Source organism: Rutidosis leptorrhynchoides, chromosome 4 (genome assembly GCF_046630445.1).
Source record: "Rutidosis leptorrhynchoides isolate AG116_Rl617_1_P2 chromosome 4, CSIRO_AGI_Rlap_v1, whole genome shotgun sequence".
NCBI classification, from domain to species: domain Eukaryota; kingdom Viridiplantae; phylum Streptophyta; class Magnoliopsida; order Asterales; family Asteraceae; genus Rutidosis; species Rutidosis leptorrhynchoides.
In genome coordinates, this window is record NC_092336.1 from 255,832,769 (window position 1) to 255,840,763 (window position 7,995).

General features: G+C 33.2%; 1 non-coding gene across 1 annotated transcript; it reads left to right on the forward strand.

Moving 5' to 3' along the window:
* The first annotated feature begins 989 nt into the window (after positions 1-989).
* LOC139845941 (small nucleolar RNA R71) lies at positions 990-1,096 on the forward strand. The gene has a single exon (XR_011758692.1). It is a non-coding gene; the product is annotated as a small nucleolar RNA R71 (small nucleolar RNA).
* Positions 1,097-7,995: the final 6,899 nt, after the last annotated feature.

Consider the following 7,995-nt stretch of genomic DNA (forward strand, 5'->3'; position numbering starts at 1 on the left):
GTGGTTGGTATGGTTTAACATAAGGCTTTACCTTGACTGTGTTATCTTCATTAACATTTTCAACTACCGGTTCTGTTTCCTTCTCTTGCTCAGGCTGTGGTGCCTGTGTAGTAGGAATAGAGTCATCAGAAATTACAGGTATTTTAGGTGGTTTAAGTGTAATACCACTTCTTGTGGTAATGGCTTTAGCTGTTTCATTCCGGGGGTTAGCATTTGTATCCCTCAGTAGACTCCCCGATTTTCTTTCACCTATCAACCTTGCTAGGTTACTTACTTCTTGTTCCAGATTTTGAATTGAAGCTTGTTGATTTCTAAATGCTTGAACATTTTGTTCATTCGTTTGTTTCTGAGATGTGAAAAATTGAGTTTTAGATTCAACTAGCTTCGACATCATGTCTTCTAAATTTGGCTTTTTATCATCGGTTTGTGGTGGTTTATTTGGAAAAATAGGTCTTTGCTGGTTGTAAGTATTGTTAGATATTTGTTGATTGCTAGGACCTTGTTAGTTGTTGTATGGAATATTTCGGTTATAATTCTGATTTTGATTGTAGTTTGGTCTTGGCGGTTGATAAATATTTTGATAATTATTTCCAGGCCTTTGGTTCATGTATGAAACATTCTCTCTTTGTTCCATTGTTTGTTTAATGCTGAGACAATCTTTTGTCAAATGTGGTCCTCCACACTGCTCACAACTAATTCGTATTGCGTGAATATCTTTAGTCATCTTTTCTATTCGTCTCTCGAAAGTATCTAACTTTGCGGAAATGGAATCAAAGTCATGGCTAGAATCGGCTCTAGCTGCTTTAGATGATCTAACGATGTCTTTTTCTTGATGCCACTCATGTGAGTGGGAGGCTGTGTTATCAATAATTTTGTAAGCTTCAGTTGCGGTTTTCTTCATAATGGAACCACCAGCTGCTATGTCGATGTCTTTTCGTGTAGTAATGTCGCATCCTTGGTAGAATATTTGTACTATTTGATAAGTGTCTAAACCATGTTAAGGACATCCTCTCAACAACTTTTCAAATCTTGTCCATGCCTCATATAAAGTTTCATTTGGCTTTTGTGTGAACGTAACAATTTCTCCTTGAAGTCTCACGGCTTTAGATGCCGGAAAGAATCTTTTAAGAAATTTCTCAACTAAGACATCCCATGTGTCAATTGCCCCTTCAGGTAACGATTCTAACCAATCTTTGGCTTCTCCCTTTAAAGTCCAGGGAAATAACATGAGATAGATCTGTTCATCCTCAACTTCTCTAATTTTGAATAGAGTATAGATCCTATTAAAGGTATGAAGATGTTCGTTTGGATCTTCCTTCGGTGTACCACTAAATTGGCACTAATTAGTTACCATGTGTAGGATTTGTCCCTTGATTTCATAATCTGGCACATTAATGTCTGGTTGAGTAATTGCATGACCTTGGCCAGTGCGTGTAGCCCTCATTCAGTCTTTCATACTTAGAGGTTCTTGATTTTCCATGATTGAGTTTGTTGAATCTGAATCACTAGGGGATTTTGATTTAATGGTTTCTTCCTCGAAAATCTATGGTTGAATGATTTGTGGTTCAGGAGGAATGATTAGTGGTTCAGGATCTCTGAATTGTCCTTGAATATCCTCCGGGTTCTCAATTGTGAGATCGGGTTCAAAAAATGGATTATCGAAAATTTGAATTGGAGTACTTAGTCGACTAGATGACAATTCTAAAGAAAAATCAACGACGACAATATTAGCTAGATGTCTTGATCGAGTTACAGGTGGTGAACGTATGAAAGGTGGTGAACTTTTTGCTCGGTGCATTCACTGAATATCCTATTAGTTATAAAAATAAAAAAATTATATAAGTTATCAAATTAATAGACTATTCTGACTTGTTTTCCTTTAAAAGGAAAGATGATGCTATACCAGCATTAAATGTGTCGTTGAGTTCATTAAAGTCTTGAGTGTTCATGCCGCAATAGTAGGGCAGATAAAATAGAGTAGAGTATGTAAAGATTTTAGTTACGTAGTTTGATGTATGGCTGGTGTTTGTTAGAGATAGTACCAGCTTCAAGTTGCGAAAGGTAACCATAATACCTTTAGTTTTCTAGAGATGTCTAATAGACAAATGAGATGTTAGTTGAGAATTCATTGACCTCAGGATAATACGAGTGAAAGACATCGTTCAGTATACATGAGAACTTGTCTTTAGAAATAGTTTCAGGATGTAGCTTTAAGATTTATGATTTCAGTTTCATGTCGAATCATAGTTTAAAATTTGACTAGAATACCATCAAGTTACAATCCATGAAGGAAGAAATGTTTAGAGTATCTTCATAAATGTTTAAGGTAGCTTCTTCAGAGTAAGAAAAGTGTTTTCGCACATATGGCGAGTCGGTCTATTATTTACTTATGAGTTTAAACGCGGATAAGAATGTAAATCATTGTTTAGAAGGTATTATTTCCACCATGAAGGAACCTTTGCTTCCTTGTTTAAAAGATCGTAGTATTGATGTTTACGAGGGTGTTGTGGTTTAGCCGTGAAATACCGGAAGTAGAAACTTCTTAATGATTAGCATAGCAAGGAAGAGATGATGCACGTAAAGAGGTAAGTCTCGTTCTTGCACGGAGAATGAGAATAAAGGTGATCCAAACACATTGGAGAGCAATACGAAAGTTTTAATAATAAGCCAAAGTAATTTTTGAAAAGTTGTGACGTTTGATGTGTCAATATAAATGAAGCGAAGCTATTAGTAAGACTTGAGTTATGTACAACACGTATTATTTTACGTGAAATAATTTGAATATTACGAAAAAGAGTTGATTAAAAGAATGTTTAATTTGATAAAACAAAGGTAAATTGATAAAAATGCGAAAGTGTTTATATAATTAGTGAAAGTAATTTTAGAGGAGGTGACAAAATGATGTTCATAGTAAAACTAGGGTTACGTAAAATTTTGTAAACTAATTCCGATTTAATCGAAGTGGAAATTTGTAGAAACGAAAATATAATTTAATATGTACTAGTCAAAGTACGTAAAGTTAAATTTATGTATAAGATTTTATAAATCGCATAAGTGAAAAATCATTTTTATAAATTCCGAGATAGTTTGAAAATAAAGACTCGTGTAAGAAATCTTTGGAAAACGAGGTACTTGTATTTAAAAGTTTATTTTTTTGAGAAAAATTTATTGAAGATTTTAAAATTCCGGAGGATAATTGTGTAATAATTGTTTCGAGGTAGTGAAAACTAATAAATTGACTTTTATCAGGGCATGAGTCCTTGGACTCAAAATGTTTAACATTAAAGTAAGAAGGAAGATAAAGTGATTATCATCAAATGAGTAAATCCCTTGGATTTAGAGTTATGTATGAAAGAACTTCAAATAAAATTTGCAACTTTGAATCGTTCGAGTGATAGTGAGAGTTAGAGAACTCGGTATGAATAATCTGGCAGTCGCATATGCAAGTATAAATAAATGCTAAAGCAGTGAATTTCAACTATGTAATGATCGTTTGGATTCAGCCTTAATTGGTCTGCGAGGAGGATACGTTAAAATATGATGGAATCATTTCAATTGTTACAGCAGTTTTTCAGATGTGATGAGTTTAGCTCAAGCCACAACTTGAGATAGTGTATTTCACCTTTGATTTTCGAGTTGACAATGATCAATTTTTGTTTGACTATGACACCATTACTTGCATGGTGCCAAGTAGTCTATTATAAGTAGATGTACGAGTACAGAAGTTTCTTAACTATGATAGTCAAAACGATACACGTATGGAGGTTCCATTCTTCAAAAGTTTATCATCTCGACATAGAAAACGTAATATTGGACATGGTGTTTGTAATATCGACGTTTGAGGGTTCAAATGACATGGTTTTTTTTTTTTTTTTTTTTGAAAGTCATATGAAAATTTACACCGAAAGTGTAATAACAGAGAGGATTTGGATATAACAAGTGATGATTAAGTATCAATGATCATGAGATATCCATTTAGGATAAAGGAATGTAAAACTTCAAGATTCGATTGTTTACAACCTTTATGGTACATGAAAGTTTGTTAAATGAGTATGAAATCGATATATAGTTTGATTAGAATGAGTTCTTCGTATCTACTAATATCAAGATGGTCATTTTTCTCCTTTCATACCCTTGCATTTTGGTTTTTGAACAGATAGCTTGAGAGTTTTCTTTGATTCACTTTCTATTCCATACATCATGATATTGGAATATTTCTATGAATTACCGTAATATAATCACGTTGGCCACCGTCATTATATTTCACTAATTCATATTTCCATTCCAAGGTCACTCCATAAGGTCAGGATATGATATCAATGATGATTTCTAATATAGTGTGTTTAGGATAGCAGTAATCTTAGCTGGATCGACAACATGTCAGTTTTAAGCCAAAACTTGCACTTGAAAAAGTTTGCGTAGAGTTGTTCTTTTTCTTAAGAGTGCAAGAATGAATTTGCAAATGTTGCTCATGTTCTTTCTTACTCTTGGAGAAGATCAAAATGTCATCCATGAAAATAGTTACAAACTTGTCGAGTTATGGTTGACTAGTTTTAAGTTGCAGTCTTTATTGACTTGGTCAACTTTCATATCTTTGAAAGTTATGGAAGTTGTGAAAGTTAGGAAATGGAAGTGGTCAAACGAGAAAGTTATGAACCATCGTGATAAGAGTTGGTGTGGTTGGACAAACCATGATTCTTCACTACATAAGGGTGTATGGAAGTTTGATAAATCTGATAGGTCATAAGTTTGAAAAATCTTAAGCGGTATGAAGATTAACATGATATAAACGAAACACTTTATATTATTAAGAACGAGGCATTAAATAAGCCTTTATTACACGAGTTGGAAATGGAAATAATTTAAGGCATAGCCTTTACATAGATAGGAAAATGGAAAATAGGAAAACAAAGAACAAGATACGCTTCATTTCTTCTCTTTCTCAGCCATCACTTTCTCCATCACTTTGTCCATGTTATTTTTCACAAGTTTCTCTAGCCTTTCGGTTTGAGAGTCGAAGGACTGTTTGATGATTTCCTTCAAGATTTTGTTTTCTTTTTCTAGGTTGTTTAGACGCACTTCTATCCGAGCAACATGGCGTCTGCTATACTCTCTATTCTTCTCACAACTACTCTGAAGATTGATGATATCACGCTTCACCATTACGTGCTCCATGTTATTACAAAATGATGGACTGGTTTCACCAGTAGTAGCGGGTTCGGGTTGCTTTCTCTTTAGAGTTGAGTTTTCAGATGATTCTTCAATAGGCTTTTCTTTCGGCTCATAATTTGAGAAGTCATTGTCGTAGTTAGGGAGATCTTGAAGAGCATCCCATTCGGGAGTACTCATCGGTTTATATACCAGTGAGTGATAAGAGCCAGAGTCGGTAGAATTAGCAGGGCATTCTCCTTTACTTTCAGATCCTTGAGTCGGGTGAAAATCAGGAGAAGTAGGTAGAGTATCCGGGCTATAATTTGGTGAGGGAGGACTACCAATACCATAAGGTGGACTTTGGACTGGTCTTTCAGTGGAAGACCTTTCAGCTCCTTTTTCGGTTGGCTTGAAAAGATTCATTTTGTTTGCTTGATGAGAGTTAGGCATCCTAACATTAGGAAAGAGATTTTGATCAGTTTTAAGATAAGATTGTAAAGCATATGTTTTAATATTACAAGGCAATCCTAAGTGTTTTAAAGTCTAAGGCAGGAAAGGTTATAGTTTCCTAGATAGCTAAGGCACCCTAGCTAATAAGTAAGGCACACATAAAGATGCAATCCGGGTTCTCTATAACAAACTGGCTCTGATACCACTCTGTGACGACCTCCAGATAGGGTCTGAAAGAAACGTCACTAATATCAAATAAACCAACATATTATAATACGAGAACAATTCTAAATGATAAAAATAGATTTTATTGAGTACGCAGCGGAAAATGAAATGTCGTTACAAGAATTTAAATTACAATGATGTAAATGTTTCAAATGCAAAAATAATAAATGCGATAGTTCTTGAGATCCTATGTCCAAGTAGCATCACATAAGTAGAAGATAAGTAAGCTTGAGCAAACAGCACCTAAGACAAACATGCTAAAGTGTCAACCAAAAAGGTTGAGTGAAATCATAGGTTTAACAAAAGTAGTTATCGTTGTTTTTAGACCACAAGATTAGTTTATAAAGTTGATCTCGCAGGGACCAAAAAGTTATGCCAGTTCGTGATATTTAGACTAAACGTTCAAGTTTGCCCCAATGACAAGTTGTGTCTGTCCTTGTCGGTTTAATTTCATTATTAAGTAATACAATGACTTGGTCAAATGTATCGGAGATGTTACTCCCGATAGGCCTACCCCCAATAATTAAGAATGCATTCAACGAGAAATTAAAAATATCACTGTAGGGACTTAGTCGGACATAGCCGGGTATAGCATAGTTTTGCAGTTTGGTACTTGTGTCTAAATTGTAAAATGTAAAAACAGCATGTGTCTCACCCCAAGAAGTTAAATAAGTTGTGCACAATATAAAGTGGGGCTATGAAATTCACCTTAGTAAGCAGATGAGAGAGTTATTCCTCGGAATAGAAAGTTTGGATGAATGAGAAGAAAATCAACCTATTTGACATTTAATAGTAGTTAAGTGTTTTGCCCAAATTAAGAGTAAGTATGAAAGTGTTTTAAGTATAGTTCGTTTTACTAAGTTCCATTCCTAGTAAGTTTCTACTTTTAGAATGTTTCCTTTTTTAGTAAGTTTCCATTTTTAGTAAGTTAGTATCGAACACTAGTGAGTTGTCCTTAATAAGTCTACCACCTATTAAGTGTGATAGTAACTAAGTATTTGATTACTATCGTCGGGTTTGACATTGTGCATCATACCCAAACATCTATGCCACCGCCGAGTTACTAGAATGATCAATTGTTACCGGTTGGCCCAGGATTTCTTGACCAAAATCTAAGTTTGGCATTCGTAATCCACAAGCGTCCCATAGTGGTACCAAGGATCACCCTAGGCCTTAAGTAGCGTTGAAGTTCGAGTAATCGCACGTTATCGTGAATGACTAACGTAATCGTATAATATAATATAAGTAGTAGTATATTATATGTGTTAGTAATAATATAAGTGTATAAGTATAAGTAGTATTAGGTTTTATTAATTAATTAGGTTTAATTAATTAAAGTAGTATTTAATGATTAGGGTTTAGTAATAAATGATTAGGGTTTAATTAATGTTTTAGGGTTTTATTAAATTAGGGTTTAATAAATTAGGGTTAGTTTAATTAGGGTTTTAATATTTAATATGTATATATATATCTTGTATATGTATATATATATATATATATATGTATATATTATTTTGTTTCCATTTATATATATGTGGTGCATGTATATATATTTCGTTTCCTTTTTAAATACAAACATATCTTTATCAAATCTTTAGGGTTTTCAAGATTAAACAAAAAAAATCTTTTTTTTATGTGAACCGTATATATATAGTATGTATATATATATATATATATATATATATATATATATATATATATATATATATATATTATTTTTACATGTATGTACTTATATATGGTATGTATATATACTTTTTACCATGTTTAAACTCTAACACAATCTTTGTTAATCTTTTAGGGTTTTAAAGATCAAACCTTTTCCCTTTTTAAAAAAAAACCGTATGGTATATGTATATGTATATGTATATGTTTTTATTATTATTTTTTTACGTGAACAAGTATGTATGTTTATGAATAAGAGCAAGAACATGAATATGATTATGAACATAAACATGAATTGAAAGTAAGATATAAAAGATTTGGATCTAGGGTTTTTACCTTGTTGAAGATTAACAAGAAAAAGATGAAGATTACTTGAAGATGAAGATCAAAGCACTCCAAAAATCAAGAACACCTTGAAGATTACGAAGAACACGATGAACAAACTTGAAGATCACTTGAAAACCTTGAAGTGGTGTTGGTGATTGTCGATGATGGTGGTGGTGA